The 17,509-nt window shown below is 45.5% G+C and overlaps 1 protein-coding gene across 11 annotated transcripts in view; it reads left to right on the top strand.

The window, feature by feature from the left end:
- The window catches only part of OTOF (otoferlin), an 875,032-nt gene that overhangs the window by 36,006 nt on the left and 821,517 nt on the right, over positions 1–17,509 (top strand). The window lies entirely within an intron of this gene.

Here is a 17,509-nt window from a genome sequence, read left to right as displayed (position 1 = left end):
AGTATTTTGACACATTGCCAGGTCTACCATAATTGTTAATCTGAGAATCCACCAAAATACATGGGTGGATGCGTGGCAATACCCATGCTCCATCCACCTGATGCCTCCCTGGGACAGAGTAATGAAAGGCAGTGACTTGCCCTGCCTTGCATTACTCTACATTTAGCAAGCCATGCAGGGCCATGCAAGGTAGCCTTTGTGTGGCTTGCAAATGTCATTCAAGGTTTTGTATCACTGTTGCAGCCCCATGTGTGGGGGAAGCGTGATGCAAAACCTTGGTAAATATGGACCTTAATCTCTGCGTGCCTGAAAATGGGTAACCTAATCAAGTCCGAATGCAAAGTGCTCCAATATCCTTGGGCCAAGGTTATGCTATATAAAACTGGAAAAAAAATAAGACAACCTTCTACCTGAAAACATTCTGTGATACCACCTAAGGGGGAGATCGATGTTAACAAATCACTTAAACTCCTGTTTGATGGCGTTCATCATTAAAACTGGATACCATGAACCCTCTTCAATTTTACTTTGGTAATCCCTCATTCATCCTTAAATAACAGACATTAGTGATGAGCAGGGCTTTAAATGCAATGAAAAAACTGAAGTGGTGTAGCCCTAGAAGTGTTACTGGGAATCCTTTCTGGGAGACGAGTTCTATGTAAAAAAGGGACATGACTTAAAATTTTAAGTGAAATCCTGTACTTCCCCCAGTGTTCCACTCGACCAGTATTCATATAGCACACTGTCATCTTTCTATTATTGCATCCAGACACATCACACAATAACAAACAGGCACCTAAAACAAGCTAGGCTTATTGGCTTTGCCAGTGCCTACTAGTAGCATCAGATAAATTAGTAACAGTGATTTTGTTGTGAGTAATTAGAATTGAAAATGTTTAAATTCTGAAATTATGGGACTAAATTAAAGATTGCTAAAGTCTGTAGAAGTGTTAGTGGTCTTCAGAGTCTCAATCACTCACATCTTCCCTTCACACCACTTTCCGTGGAATTCTCTCTCTACGTTTAGCACTAACATCCTTATCTCCCCCACATCTTCATTAAATTCTCAATCTGAATAACCTACACCTCATCTCTTTCCTCCTCAGCACCCTCTTTTCACTCTCTCCTGCATGTGCTTCCTTGCATTTCTTTCACTACACCGTGAACAAACATCACACACCACCTACCTCTACGCACTGCATTTTCTTTTACTTTAGGCCTATCAACATTTCGACAACTGTTTACTGCCTTCAAACACTTTCACATATAACCACAGTGTTAGAAATGTGGTTTCTGGTTGGCTATCTTAGGCATCTCAGCCAGGCAGAAACCACTACTCTTTTCAGGGTGAGTAAGTTACACACCAAAGATAACCTGTGCTCACCCCCAGTGGCTTGGTACAGAGCAGTGAGGCTTATCTCCAGAGGTCAAGTGTAAAGCGTTTGTGCAACACACTCACACCAGTGACACCATAAACGCACCACAAAAGAGACTCCACACAATATTATATAAAAATATAAAGTATATTATACATTAATCCTGGACCAATATGATATAAATCAGTGATTACCTTGGCAAACATCACGAGTGAAACAAGGAAACTACTATTGTTAGGTTGCCAAACATCATGAAAGAAAACATTACTGTGCACATAATGCAGCCCCCGATACAGCAGTCATTATCCTGACCATTGCAATAATCATCCATAATGTGCACAACCTGAAATTTCACTAGTGTGCCCCAATACTCTGATAACACCAAACAAAAACAGCTTTGAAAGATCAGCTGGTCCTTTGGTCCAGAGATACCCAAGGTCATAGGCACAGGCACATAAATAGCCACACTAATGTAAAGAAGACAATGTGGTTATAGACAACACAGGAAACATCAATCACTAGGAGGTCCTTGGGTGAGGGCAACAGGACATGGGCAGCACACACCAAGTATATGAATTGCCATAAAATGTATGCGTCAGCGCACCTGCACTCCTATAAGAGAAAATACAGTAGTTCTCCCGTGAAAGGCACCCAAGGCCAGTGGGGACCTCCGTCGAAGGTTTTACCCCACACAACAACAATGATCCATGGAAAAGTTCTCCCTGAGGCGGAGACAACCCTTGGTGCAGGACAAATGGGCCCAGAACCTTTCTGGGATCTCACACTGCCCGGGGTCCTGAGACGGCTGGCGTAGCATGGAAAGAGGCATCAGCGTGCGCCTCTACTAGAGAGACTACGGCCCTGCCTCCCCGCAGCTCATGGAGGGCAGCCGCGTCTCCTCTGGCCGTATCAGGACTTCCAGGGCTCTCTGCAGGGAGCATCCCTAGAAAGAGGGGGCCCGGCGAACTCTTGATGCAGGGTGGAGGCACCTTACCTGCTGCCCAGCAGAACTGTAAAGCGGGGGCCAGTGTGAGCTGGCCCTCAATGCCCTAGTTAGGCCACTGCTTATTTGTGGGAGCCCCGGATTCCCACCACGTCCTCCTTCCAACTAGACACTGCACTGATCTCAGGGGCAATCGACAGTATACGCCACATGCCACCCGAGGTGAAGCAGTCAATCCTGCAGTAAGCGCTCAGCATGCGCTGGACATAGAACAAGGGGAATGACAAGGATATAAAGCGCTCTTCCTGCGCTACATTCTGGCATAAGTTCAAAGTATAGCACTTCCCCCATTCGCTATAGTTATAGGGACAGGGGCAGCCAATGCACAACAGTAACCCCACGCTGGTCCCTGGGAGAACACTGAAGGGACACAAGGCAGTCAGCAGTGGGCAGGAAGGGTAGCACAATAAGGCACCTAGTGGTGGTTCCTCCTGGCAGTACAGCAGTGCCTATGTGGTCCAGAATCAGGGAGGAGCCACCAGCAGGGCAACAATCAGAAAAGCAATCATGGGAGTCCTTTAAGCCACCCAGCAGCAGGAGGTAGCAGGGCAACTACAGAAGAGCAGTCCGGATGAGTTGTTTGTGCAGTCCAGCAGTCCTTCTGGCAGAGGTTCAGTCCCAGTTCCAAAAGTGCTTTCCAAATTATGGGGCAAGAGCCCCTGTACTTATACCCTAGTTCCCAGCTTCTAGAAGGTGGGACAAGGTTCCAGCCAGATCTAACCAGTTCCAAAAGTTCTCTTCTCCCCTACTATGGCTCCAGACATCAGTAGAGAGTAAATGAACCTTTTGTTTGAGTGCAGGACACAGCCTATTCAAGTGTAAAGTGTGCCCTGCCTCCCCCTCTCCAGTCCAGGAAGACCATCAGTATATAGATGAATGCAAATGCAACCCTGTCACACCTAATCCTCTCTGATGGATGGCTGTCTGAAGAGTACGCACAAAGAAGAGCTGTTACTCATCCCTAGGTTTGGATTGGATTCAGGCTGCAAAGCACTAGGGTTATAAGCACAGAGAAATGGCCACTTTTTAAAAGGGGATTTCCTAAAATAATAATGTACAATCCATCTACACCAGTAAGCAGGATTTCTCACTACCATTCCAAACATACCAAGCATGCCAACGCTACTCCTTACAGATCAGAAATTACCATTTAGACATGTATAAGGGAATTCCCAATGTAAGCCTAGGAGAGGAACAGCACTTACTGTGGTGAAAAACAAAACAGGCTGACACTACTTGGACATGTAACACATAAGAATATATGTCCTACCGTTTACATACACAGCACCCTGCCCATAGGGCTATCTAGGGTCTACCTTGGGGTGACTTAAATGAAGAAAAAATGGAGTTTAGGCTTTCGCAAGTAATTTCACTTGCCAAGTCAGTGTGGTAGGAAACTGTGCATGCAGGCCCTGCAGTGGCAGGCCTGAGATAGGTTTGAAAGGCTACGTCTGTGGAGGGCACAATCTGTGCTGCAGGGCCCCTAGTAGCATTTAATTTAAAGGCCCTGGGTATATGGTATACCACTTTACAAAAGACTTACAGGTAAATAAAATAAACTGAAAAGGTGTAAGCCAATTATACCAAGTTTTTGAGGAGAGAGCACATGCACTTTAGCACTGATTAGCGGTGGTAAAGTGCCCAGAATCCTAACACCAACAAAAAGTGGGTCAGAAAAAAAATAGGAGGAGAAAGGCAAAAAGTTTGGAATTCACCCTGCAGAAATGGTAATTTCCAACACACAGTTATAATTGCCACATGTGACTATTGCTCTTTGTACTCTGCAGAGAGACCAAGTATTGGATAAGCGTGTGTTTATGACCCACTGACAGGCACTGTGAGAAACTTATACTGTCTTCAGCCTCAACTTCAGAGGTCTCAATCGTGGCCTTTTATAAACACCCACCAACAACCTGAACTCACACAGTAGAGGCGACTGTATGCTGTATGAAAAAAAATCAGGGAAACAGACCTTCCTGGAAAAAGCAAACACTCTTAGGAAATGTGAGATTAAGTAAAACATGTAATTTTCACAGGAACTAAATTGCTAAAATGGATTATAAACATCTTTGTTCAGAAATTGATCAGTGTTTTTTTAGGTCTCGCCTACTAGACAGCATGTGCTCTGTCTGTTGCAAGACATATTTTGGGCTTACTAAGAACATACAGAGGCTTGGCTTTCCTATCCCTCTCATATGCCAGTTGCTTATTCGTGATCCAGCTTGTCAATCATGTATTTGACCCTCCAATGGAGCATCGCCTCTTTACCTTCACTTTGGATTGGCTAGCTTCTATGCTTCCACTATTTTCTTTGCAAGCGCTACTTTTTCTTTTTGGTCAGGCACTCCATGAGAATGCATGTTTTCTTCAAGCTGTCTTCCTTGTGTACTTCTCTTTCCATGCACTCTATGTTTTTCTCTGTTCTCCGTGTGCTTCTTCCTGCCTATTCCATGTTGTTCTTGTCCTTGTATACTTCTCCCTGTTGCTTTCTCACCCTTGTGCTTCTCCCCTGCGTTCTCCAAATTGCTTTCTTGCCTACTACTTCTTTTCCCCAGCCAATCCTCTGTGTTACTTCCCCCACCCACAACCTCTTCGTGAGTCTTCTGCTTCTGGTCCCCGCCCTGTAATGGGCCTGTTGCTCCTTGCCCATGCGCTTCTCCCCCACCTGCTCCATGTTTCTCTTTTTTCAGTTGTATATCTTCCCACCACCTGCTACCTCTGTGTTGCTTCTGCCGCTCCTGCCTCAGGTTGCTTTATCCCCCATTTTGCCCCTTATCCCCCTGTGTTGCTTCCCTTCACCAGTTTTTTTAAACACTTTTGTTTTTTTCCTTTTTAGTTGCAGATCTACCTAGTATTGGTAGCTAAACAATAAATAAAATCTGCATAATTTTGTAAAATACGCAGAAAACAATGGTCCCCATTATGAGGATAATACGTTGATATCTGGAATGGCACGCACTCGTTGGTCGGGTGCATCAGTTCCTTCAGTGAGGTCCTGACAACAGTAGCGGCTCGCGGGCCGTGGAAGCGGTGGGGTGGGGGGCAGGTGTTGGAGGAGGGAGGGAATAAACGTTAAATTTAATTTAAAAAAAAAACAAAAAAATAACACTTACCTCCTCCGCTTCTCCTTGCCCCTCGGTGCTCCTCTGCTGCTGCAGGCACAGGCTCCCAGCCTACCCTGCGCCAATCCTGACGCTGCTCAGAGCAGTATCAGGATTGGCTGGGAGTGCCCAGACAGGGCGCTCCCAGGCAGACTGGGAGCCTGTGCAGCCTCTCTCCAGCCCGGCAACTGAGTTGCTGGGCTGGAGAGAGCCTACAGCGCATGCCGGCCAAACACACATGCGCTGTGAAGGGGAAGTTCGGCACTCCCCCTCTGTGCACATCACCCACGTGGCCCGCCCCTTTCTAAGAAAACAATAATAAACATAGTATATTTCCGTTTTCTTTAAAAGGTTTTGCAGCTGCCACTGCAGGCAGGGGGGACGCTCCTCCGCCCACACGGAGGAGCCGCCACTGCCTGACGATGATCCTACTTTCTTGAAAGGGATCGAAATGCTGTTGATCTCTGTTATAGATCTGGTGTAATTTTTCTATTGTATTTAGAAGGGCCACGCTTGTTTAATTTGTGATATGCACAGTTATTGCTTTATTCATAAGTGTTTTGCTTAGAGCATGTTTTGATCTCACTGGCACTTAGTACATTGCAATTCTCTTGTTTCAACATAAAAAATTAATAAACTGTTTTAGCTGATGTATTATTCTCATCATATGGACCATTGTTTTCTCCCTATTGCATACTACCCAAGGTCCCTCGTGATTCTTGGTTCCCCTTGTTTCTCAGAACCACGTGTGTCAATTTGTAGGTGCACGCTTGCATGCATGTAGGTGGCTGCGTCAAAGCCTTTTAAAAACAAATCTTCAGCCATGGATCACAGCATCAGGGATGCTGTGCAGCTTGGCTAAAACCATTGACAATACCAATAGGTCTCAAAGATGTGATCTATTGGCTTTGCCAGTGCTTGTCCAATAAAGCTAGAGGCGTGAAAATAGCACACAATGTGAATCCTTTTCGGGTTTTAATTATTGCTGGGCCTGAGAGCCAGAGGGACCCGGCTCAGTTAGGGCCCTGGATGACAGCATCACTAGGGACACAAATCACACTAGATCGTCAGGGAGCAGTGGTTGAGTACCTGGTTGCTTGCTCATCCAGACTCATCTCTTCCTGGGAATTGTAGGGGTCATGATTTCCCAGAAACATAGATTACATAAAGTGTTGGGAATTAAAACTTGAAGCAGGGGCGTAGTTTGGTCAATATGATTGAGGGGGTGTTAGCTTCAGATTTCCCAACAATCACGCTGGCGCAGGATGTTAAAATACATAATACGACAAGCAAGGTGCACAAGAGCCACTTAAGAGGCAGTGGAGAGGGAGAGGAATGTGGATTGGTAGGGTTACTATGTGAAAGAAAGTGCATTATTTAGTGAACGAACCAACATTTTTGAGGTCTTTCTAAACAGAGAAAGGAAGAGAGTGTGTGTTCATTTTTGTCTGTGTTTATGTGAATACTTCGGGTGAAATCCGAGAGACACCTCACCACACCCGACTGAAAGCACCTGCACCCAACTATTTATCACAAACAGAGCTCGAAGTGGGTGGGATCGGAGGGGCATAACATGCCCTTACTTTTATGATTTATGAAACACCATTCCCCTACTTTTTGTAAAAAGGCAGCCGTCCCGGGACGGTTAATTCCAACTGTTTGAATGCCTGAGTTGAAGTGTCATTCAGTGAGTTTCCTGTGCTGTGAAAATTAAGCCTGGCTGAGAGCTAAACAAACCTTCCTGCCAGGGTGCCTGCTTGCCTGAAAGCAATACAAATGTGCGCTACGAGTTAATGGAGCCGGTACTGGCTTTAATTGACCTAATCACTCGAAGCTTTGGGATGACAAAGATTTATTCTTTTTGAATGGTAGAGCAAAGAGTTAGCAACTGGGCTGTGAAGTGCATGTTTAAAGTGTATTTATATCGTGCTTACTGCAACTGGAGGTATTAAAGGGACAGTATTGTAAAACAAATTGCATTACGTACACTCGGTATTACTAAAATCTATATTCTGGAAGCACCATTTTATCATAAACATTTTGCACATTTTGTAGCAGTCTATCTCTAACTGTGTGTAATGTACAATAGTGCATTTCCAAATGAGTAACAACATTTTTTATTGATTTTTTATTTTACGTGCATGTTTGTTTATATGTAGCTACCTGACGGAGAAAGACCAAAAATAAATTACAGAATAGTTTATTTTTTTAGCCACACCTTTGACCCCCCCCTACACTCAATGACCCTGTCCCCACTGCATGCAGCATCATAGTTCCCATACTTTTTTAATGCACCTCAACCACTGACCACAAAATACATTTATTAGGGGGGTGTAACACCCATTCCCCGAAGCTACGCCCCTGACTTGAAGACTGGCTTCCCTGTCCCAGGCGAGGGAGGCCTGTGTGCTCCCTGGGTTAGCGGCATCAGTCTGACACCGCTGGAAACACAGATGCTGAATGTTCTAGAAAAAACCCTCATTAAAATCACTTTTTCCTATTTCTTTTTCCTACTGTTGTTTGCAAAACATACTGCATTTCAAAGAAAGGAAAGATACTTGCCACTGAGAAACCAGCTCCAATTTATTTCTCAAACATATCTTTATAAAATACCTCTCATCTCATGTCAAAGATCTTTTTTCGCCTCTTTTATTCTCCTTCCTTTCTGTTTTCCTTTTCTTCTTTCAATATATATCAGTCCTCATTACGGATGTAGATTTTAAACTAGATTATCAGTAGAGATGTTTTTTGCTTTTGATCTTTGTGTAGCAGCTATTTTTGCTTTCTGAATGATAATTAGGGAATGCTGTTTTCCTTGTCTACTCGATGTTACTCATAGAATGAGACAGAAAATAATCTATTGCCACTATCTGTGTTTGTTTTGACATTGAAAATCCACTAGGCTTTCTTTTGGGTGAGTGGTTCGCCGAGCTGTCACTCACCGCTGCCAGGCCAATAGCTGCACAAAGTGGCAATACAGGAAGTCACAATTAGCCTTGGCAAAACTTACTTCAAGTTCCGTCTGACCAGGAAACCAATTGGCTTTGCCAGTGCTTTGTTAATCCTAGATGCCCACTTTGAATATGCGCACATCAGTTGTGGCCTTCTTTGAGCAGAATTAAGAGAAATATTATAAACTGCACTCAATGATGGCCAGGGGCGTATCTTGGTCACTAAATTTGTGTGTATGTGTGGGGGGGGAGGGTTGAACTTCAGACTTTCCTACAATCTTGCTGGCATATAATGTTATATTACAATATGCGACAATCAGGGTGCAAGGGAGGGGCTAAGGGGCAGTGGAAAGGGAGGAGTGTGGATTGGTTGGAGTACTAAAACAATATTCTGTTAATATTTCCTAGGGCTTCCAAGAGGGAGAAAGCATGTGTGTGTTGTGTCTGTGTTTATGTAACAATTCCTAGTGAAATATGACAGACACTCACCTCCCCGACTGAAAGTCCCTGCGCCCAACTACTTATCGGACAATACACTTAATGGGGTGGGGGGGGAATGTAACACCCCCCCACCACCAAACCTACACCCCCGCTGATAGCCTCCAGGGATGGACGGGTGCGCGTCATGTTACCGAATCACTACCTGGGTTTAGGAAACCGTTAGCAATCACTGTTTGGAAGGGACGTGTTTAGTGGACCCTTCCAAATAGTATTCATTCTACTTTGTATGATTGGTTTGCACCCAAAATCTGGTTGCAAAACACCATTCACATTTGAAAATGGTCAGAATTTTTTTTTTTTGAAGCATGCAGTGGTCCTTGAAACCCCTGCCTGCTCTTAAAAAAAGGTTTTAAAACTTTCCTTTTTTTTAAATGTGACCCACCTCGTTAATATTCATGAGGTAAGTTCCATTGCAACCCACTATAATTTGGTATTTTGTGACCCGACATATTAGTACATAGGTCACTTCGCAAAATGCCACAGGATTTGCAAAAAGTCAGTGCACAAATTGCTGCCACTTTTTTGTGAATCTTTCCTTCGTACATTTTGCCTCAAGCCCCTTCTTACATGTCACTTAGAAACATGTTGAATGTAAGATGTTACAGATGCCAAAAACTTTGTCATGTGGTGGCTGTAATTTTTGGGTACATCAGTTCAAACATCAATAGCATTTCGAAGCCTTACATTTAAAGTCACTTATGTGCGGCGTTATTCCACACTATAGCCAACACATATATGACTTTTATGCTACTGCACCATATAGGTGTTAGAAGAGTCAGATATTTCCATAGGAATTAGCAATTCTCTGACCTTGTGACCTTGTCTAAGGGTCATAACATATGCACTAGAACATATTTATTAGTTTCCCAGTGCCCAGAGTTAAACTATACTAGTGGATCCAGTAGCATGGAAAATCTGGGGAGACCAGTGCTTAATTTGAGCCTGTGGTTTTCAGTACGGGACACCAAAGCTTATTTTTGAGGGCCAGCACTTATTTCTCTGCCTCAAGCATTTACTGCGAGCAAAAGACCAATATGGAAAAGAAGGAGGAAGAGAAAAACGAAAAGGCATCACAAAAGGAGAAAGCAGAAAGCTGCAAGAGTGAGTTGAAGGGGCAGGGAGTGGCTGCAAATGGATTAAAGAGGCCCGAGATTGCTTTAGGATTACGGTGCCTCAGTATTCCGAGCTCGCACTTTTAATTGCAGCAGCCATGTGTTTCAGAGGAGAGCTTTGGGCACTGGCACGTTTTCATTTACAAATTAAGCACTGGGGTAGACCATGCAGAAAAGTGAATTTCTCTACAATACTGATAAAATAAACAAAATATAAATGTGGACAAATACATACAGAAAGGCAATCCAACACCATAAGGCTCAGAGCCTTAACTATGGCCTGAACCTCTGTACAGCTGCTGGTGACTGCTGATGAAGGAGAAATGATTTCTCTGGTGGATGCAAATAGTGAAGGAAGCAGTAGATGTGAACTGTAGAGACATGTTCCAATTATAGCTCCCCATGAGGTCCAAATTACGTGATCCTTTGGTAATCGCTTCAACACAACAAAAAGTGACGGGTGCAATAGTTAGGGGTAATGTCAGCAACTAATATTCAGCCCTTCCTATTTTTTTCCCGTCTATGCCTTTATAGACAGGAACCAACCATATGCAAATCAGTTTTGGTGCACCACCCCAAAAGGGTCAGTCCAGCCCAAAATGCCAGCAGCCTGACTTGCATAAGCCTGGTGCCTGTCTGCCCAGTGAAGAGGGTTTTATAAGCCTCTATCACCTTTGTATTCTTGTGGGACTCACTACACCAGTCAACGCACGAATCCCATTATTTGCAAATACTGAGAACTATAAACAGAAATCTTTAGCATTAAGTGCTAGTAAAGCTTGGTCTGGCAGGTTCACAGAGGCGGCCTTTAATAGACTTTAAGGGAGATGGAGCGGCCCGTGCGGATGGATACAGCAAAGGCAGGCAGAGAACAAGTCCCAGAGACTCATAGCAGCACATACAGGCCGTCAACGCATGCTGCTACGGTGTGAGAGGATCCAGGTGTGAAGGCTTTGGAGGATGAACCAGCAGAGGGCATTTGTGGCTGGACCCCTGGGGAAACCAGCACATAGCAGCCACAAAGGATTCACAAGCAGGGATTTCAGAAGTGAGGGAGTGGGTGAGCCTCCTGGGATGCAACAAGCAGACTTCCCCAGCGTTGCCTGCTTGATGCACACTGTAAGGGAGTTATATTTCCAGAACTGGACGTTGATTAAGGTTTTCCAGAAGTTGTGTGGATTCTTCTCTCTCAGTGGGATGTGAATGTCGTGTTCGAGTCTATGGATCTTGTAACAACTGATGCCCTTTTTCTTGGCAGTAAGAAACAATTGTGAACTATAATAGTTGTTGTGGCTGAATATCTTTTTTATGGACATTGGGAAGTACCCACGCAATGGTATGTGGACTTTTGTGAGGGGTTTAACGTGGCACTAGATTTCCCTTTTTTCAGGACCGGTGTTGTGTAGGTCTTCAAACGTGCTTTGACTATTTGTTGCACTGTTCTGCAAAGTTCTTTTGTGTTTCTCATATTGCAGTAGTCCCACTTGACATCTATGGTTGGTGGCGTGATGGGGCTCAGTGCCTCTTCCAGGTCAATGGTGTAGTTTCAGTTTAGGCCTTAGGACTGATCCTCTATGAACTAACTTCCCATGCTTGATAAGGGATCTTGAAGTTATCATTTCGGTTTGGATGGGTCAAGGTTATGGGGTGCGACTTGATTTCGTTCCTTGACTGTGTACTTTGATCGGCCCAGTACTAGCTTTATTTTGGCATCCTTTAGGGTAATCCATTTTGACTTTTTTGTTTAAATTAAGGGTCTGATTACGAGTATTTCAGTCCTGGGACCGCCGTACCAGCGGTGGCGGTCCGACGGCCGCTACCTTGGTATTCCGACTGCCAGATTATGAAGCTGGCGGTTGAACTGCCATAAGACCGCTGCAACCGCCAAGATCTTGGATCCTGTGGCAGGGACGGTCGGAAAAGGCGTGATCTATCTTGGCAGTGCCGATGCCTATGTCGTAGGCAGTGCAGTGGCTCACCGTCGGCACAGTCGGAATGCGCAGTCTGCAATGGCAACAGTGCGCATTCCGACTGTGCTCGCGGCGCAGTCAGTGCAGCGACATTGGCCTCGCCTCTCCCTTAGAGCCAAATCCAACGCTGATGAACTGTCTGTGCTGTCCAGCCCCGCTGGAACATTATAATATGGCGGTCCAGCAGTCGGACCGTCAAGATTTTAATCTGGCCCTAAGTATTTAAGGGCCACATCACCACGAGATGGCATCATAACATGAAGACAAACCCTTAACTAAAATCCAAGAGCAGTGAACATCTACCCCAACCTTGATAGAAAGATGAATGTGCTTTACTACAGAGGGTACTGTCAAATATATGCATTCACAAAACACTGAATTTTTTGTGATTTATATGGGAGTATTATCCACAGGACCATCTTTTCTCTTCTCTTTTTTCTTTCTCTAAAATCTCCCACCATATAGGCCCTCTTTTTCTTTTAGTTAAATATATGCATTTACCTGCCTCACAGCAATGCTGACGGGTGACTAATGCAAGCTCTTAACTAGAGAACAATCAACTTACTGCCCTACCAAGGGACACCCAGCGTATTGCACTGCAAAGGAACTATCAAGTTTATGCACTAATAAGGAAACATCTGGACCACTGCCCTGCTCAAGAAACAACTACTGAATGGAATTGCGAAGGGATCAATCCACTTTCTGCAGTAATGAGGGGGCAACCAAGATATTGCATTCCGAGGGGCAGTGATCTTCCTGCACTAATGAGGCAATAACCAACATGCTGTATGTTTCATGAAACAACCAAACAACTACAATATTGAGAAATTAACCTGCCAGCTGTACCACTGAGTGAACAATCAAACTACTGCATTCCTGAGAAAAGATCACTTTACTGTGCTACTGAGGGAACAGTCAAGCTATGGCATTCTCGGTGGTACAGTCATCTAACTGGAATACAGAGGGAAAAAAAAAGTTGTGGCATCCTTTATTAAACAGTCATCTAACTAGAATACAGTGAGAACAGTGGAGCTGTGGCATTCTCGGTGGTACAGTCATCTAACTGGAATACAGAGGGAACAGTGAAGCTGTGGCATTCTTTATTATACAGTCATCTAACTAGAATACAGAGGGAACAGTGAAGCTGTGGCATTCTCGGTGGTTCAGTTATCTAACTGGAATACAGAGGGAACAGTGGAGCCGTGGCATTCTCGGTGGTACAGTCATCTAACTGGAATACAGAGGGAAAAAAAAAGTTGTGGCATCCTTTATTAAACAGTCATCTAACTAGAATACAGTGAGAACAGTGGAGCTGTGGCATTCTCGGTGGTACAGTCATCTAACTGGAATACAGAGGGAACAGTGAAGCTGTGGCATTCTTTATTATACAGTCATCTAACTAGAATACAGAGGGAACAGTGAAGCTGTGGCATTCTCGGTGGTTCAGTTATCTAACTGGAATACAGAGGGAACAGTGGAGCCGTGGCATTCTCGGTGGTACAGTCATCTAACTGGAATACAGAGGGAACAGTGGAGCTGTGGCATTCTTGGTGGTACAGTCATCTAACTGGAATACAGAGGGAACAGTGAAGCTGTGGCATTCTTTATTATACAGTCATCTAACTAGAATACAGAGGGAACAGTGGAGCTGTGGCATTCTTGGTGGTACAGTCATCTACCTGGACTACAGAGGGAACAGTGAAGCCGTGGCATTCTTGGTGGTACAGTCATCTAACGGGACTACAGAGGGAACAGTGAAGCCGTGGCATTCTTGATGGTACAATCATGTAAGTGGACTACAGAGGGAACAGTGGAGCTGTGGCATTCTTAGTAGTACAGTCATCTACCTGGACTACAGAGGGAACAGTGAAGCTGTGGCATTCTCGGTGGTACAGTCATCTAACTAGAATACAGAGGGAACAGTGAAGCTGTGGCATTCTCGGTGGTGCAGTTATCTAACTGGAATACAGAGGGAACAGTGGAGCCGTGGCATTCTCGGTGGTACAGTCATCTAACTGGAATACAGAGGGAACAGTGGAGCTGTGGCATTCGAGGGAACAGTGGAGCCGTGGCATTCTCGGTGTTACAATCATCTTATTGGACTACAGAGGGAACAGTGGAGCTGTGGCATTCTTGGTGGTACAGTCATCTACCTGGACTACAGAGGGAACAGTGAAGCCGTGGCATTCTTGGTGGTACAGTCATCTAACTGGAATACAGAGGGAACAGTGAAGCTGTGGCATTCTTGGTGGTGCAGTCATCTATCTGGAATACAGAGGGAACAGTGAAGCCGTGGCATTCTCGGTGGTACAGTCATCTAACTGGAATACAGAGGGAACAGTGAAGCTGTGGCATTCTCGGTGGTGCAATTATCTAACTGGAATACAGAGGGAACAGTGGAGCCGTGGCATTCTCGGTGGTACAGTCATCTAACTGGAATACAGAGGGAACAGTGGAGCTGTAGCATTCGAGGGAACAGTGGAGCCGTGGCATTCTCGGTGTTAAAATCATCTTATTGGAATACAGAGGGAACAGTGGAGCTGTGGCATTCTTGGTGGTACAGTCATCTACCTGGACTACAGAGGGAACAGTGGAGCTGTGGCATTCTTGGTGGTACAGTCATCTACCTGGACTACAGAGGGAACAGTGAAGCCGTGGCATTCTTGGTGGTTCAGTCATCTAACTGGAATACAGAGGGAACAGTGAAGCTGTGGCATTCTTTATTATACAGTCATCTAACTAGAATACAGCGAGAACAGTGAAGCTGTGGCATTCTTGGTGGTACAGTCATCTAACTGGAATACAGAGGGAACAGTGAAGCTGTAGCATTCTCGGTGGTGCAGTCATCTAACTAGAATACAGCGAGAACAGTGAAGCCGTGGCATTCTCGGTGGTGCAGTTATCTAACTGGAATACAGAGGGAACAGTGGAGCCGTGGCATTCTCGGTGGTACAGTCATCTAACTGGAATACAGAGGGAACAGTGGAGCTGTGGCATTCGAGGGAACAGTGGAGCCGTGGCATTCTCGGTGTTACAATCATCTTATTGAAATACAGCGGGAACAGTGGAGCTGTGGCATTCTTGGTGGTACAGTCATCTACCTGGACTACAGAGTGAACAGTGGAGCTGTGGCATTCTTGGTGGTACAGTCATCTACCTGGACTACAGAGGGAACAGTGAAGCCGTGGCATTCTTGGTGGTACAGTCATCTAACTGGAATACAGAGGGAACAGTGAAGCTGTGGCATTCTTGGTGGTGCAGTCATCTATCTGGAGCATTCTTGGTGGTGCAGTCATCTATCTTGAATACAGAGGGAACAGTGAAGCTGTGGCATTCTCGGTGGTACAGTCATCTAACTAGAATACAGAGGGAACAGCGAAGCTGTGGCATTCTCGGTGGTGCAGTTATCTAACTGGAATACAGAGGGAACAGTGGAGCCGTGGCATTCTCGGTGGTACAGTCATCTAACTGGAATACAGAGGGAACAGTGGAGCTGTGGCATTCGAGGGAACAGTGGAGCCGTGGCATTCTCGGTGTTACAATCATCTTATTGGAATACAAAGGGAAAAGTGGAGCTGTGCCATTCTTGGTGGTACAGTCATCTACCTGGACTACAGAGGGAACAGTGGAGCTGTGGCATTCTTGGTGGTGCAGTCAGCTACCTGGACTACAGAGGGAACAGTGAAGCCGTGGCATTCTTGCTTGGGCAGTCATCTAACTGGAATACAGAGGGAACAGTGAAGCTGTGGCATTCTTGCTGGTGCAGTCATCTATCTGGAATACAGAGGGAACAGTGAAGCTGTGGCATTCTCGGTGGTGCAGTCATCTAACTGGAATACACAGGGAACAGTGAAGCTGTGGCATTCTCGGTGGTGCAGTTATCTAACTGGAATACAGAGGGAACAGTGGAGCCGTGGCATTCTCGGTGGTACAGTCATCTAACTGGAATACAGAGGGAACAGTGGAGCTGTGGCATTCAAGGGAACAGTGGAGCCGTGGCATTCTCGGTGTTACAATCATCTTATTGGAATACAGAGGGAACAGTGGAGCTGTGGCATTCTTGGTGGTGCAGTCATCTACCTGGACTACAGAGGGAACAGTGAAGCCGTGGCATTCTTGGTGGTACAGTCATCTACCTGGACTACAGAGGGAACAGTGAAGCCGTGGCATTCTCGGTGGTACAGTCATCTAACTAGAATACAGAGGGAACAGTGAAGCTGTGGCATTCTCGGTGGTGCAGTTATCTAACTGGAATACAGAGGGAACAGTGGAGCCGTGGCATTCTAGGTGGTACAATCATCTTATTGGAATACAAAGGGAACAGTGGAGCTGTGGCATTCTTGGTGGTACAGTCATCTACCTGGACTACAGAGGGAACAGTGGAGCTGTGGCATTCTTGGTGGTGCAGTCATCTACCTGGACTACAGAGGGAACAGTGAAGCCGTGGCATTCTTGCTGGTGCAGTCATCTAACTGGAATACAGAGGGAACAGTGAAGCTGTGGCATTCTTGCTGGTGCAGTCATCTATCTGGAATACAGAGGGAACAGTGAAGCTGTGGCATTCTCGGTGGTGCAGTCATCTAACTGGAATACACAGGGAACAGTGAAGCTGTGGCATTCTCGGTGGTGCAGTTATCTAACTGGAATACAGAGGGAACAGTGGAGCCGTGGCATTCTCGGTGGTACAGTCATCTAACTGGAATACAGAGGGAACAGTGGAGCTGTGGCATTCGAGGGAACAGTGGAGCCGTGGCATTCTCGGTGTTACAATCATCTTATTGGAATACAGAGGGAACAGTGGAGCTGTGGCATTCTTGGTGGTACAGTCATCTACCTGGACTACAGAGGGAACAGTGAAGCCGTGGCATTCTTGGTGATACAGTCATCTAACTGGAATACAGAGGGAACAGTGAAGCTGTGGCATTCTTGGTGGTGCAGTTATCTATCTGGAATACAGAGGGAACAGTGGAGCTGTGGCATTCTCAGTGGTACAGTCATCTAACTGGACTACAGAGGGAACAGTGAAGCTGTGGCATTCTCGGTGGTACAGTCAACTAACTGGAATACAGAGGGAACGGTGGAGCTGTGGCATTCGAGGGAACAGTGGAGCTGTGGCATTCTCGGTGGTACAATCATTTTATTGGAATACAGAGGGAACAGTGGAGCTGTGGCATTCTTGGTGGTGGAGTCATCTACCTGGACTACAGAGGGAACAGTGAAGCCGTGGCATTCTTGGTGGTACAATCTTTACTGGACTACAGAGGGAACAGTGGAGCTGTGGCATTCTTGGTGGTGGAGTCATCTAACTGGAATACAGAGGGAACGGTGGAGCTGTGGCATTCGAGGGAACAGTGGAGCCGTGGCATTCTCGGTGGTACAATCATTTTATTGGAATACAGAGGGAACAGTGGAGCTGTGGCATTCTTGGTGGTGGAGTCATCTACCTGGACTACAGAGGGAACAGTGAAGCCGTGGCATTCTTGGTGGTACAATCT

This window comes from Pleurodeles waltl, chromosome 5 (genome assembly GCF_031143425.1).
Source record: "Pleurodeles waltl isolate 20211129_DDA chromosome 5, aPleWal1.hap1.20221129, whole genome shotgun sequence".
Taxonomy (NCBI): domain Eukaryota; kingdom Metazoa; phylum Chordata; class Amphibia; order Caudata; family Salamandridae; genus Pleurodeles; species Pleurodeles waltl.
Note: the sequence above shows the minus strand (reverse complement) of the source record. Positions and strands in the feature narration are given on the sequence as shown.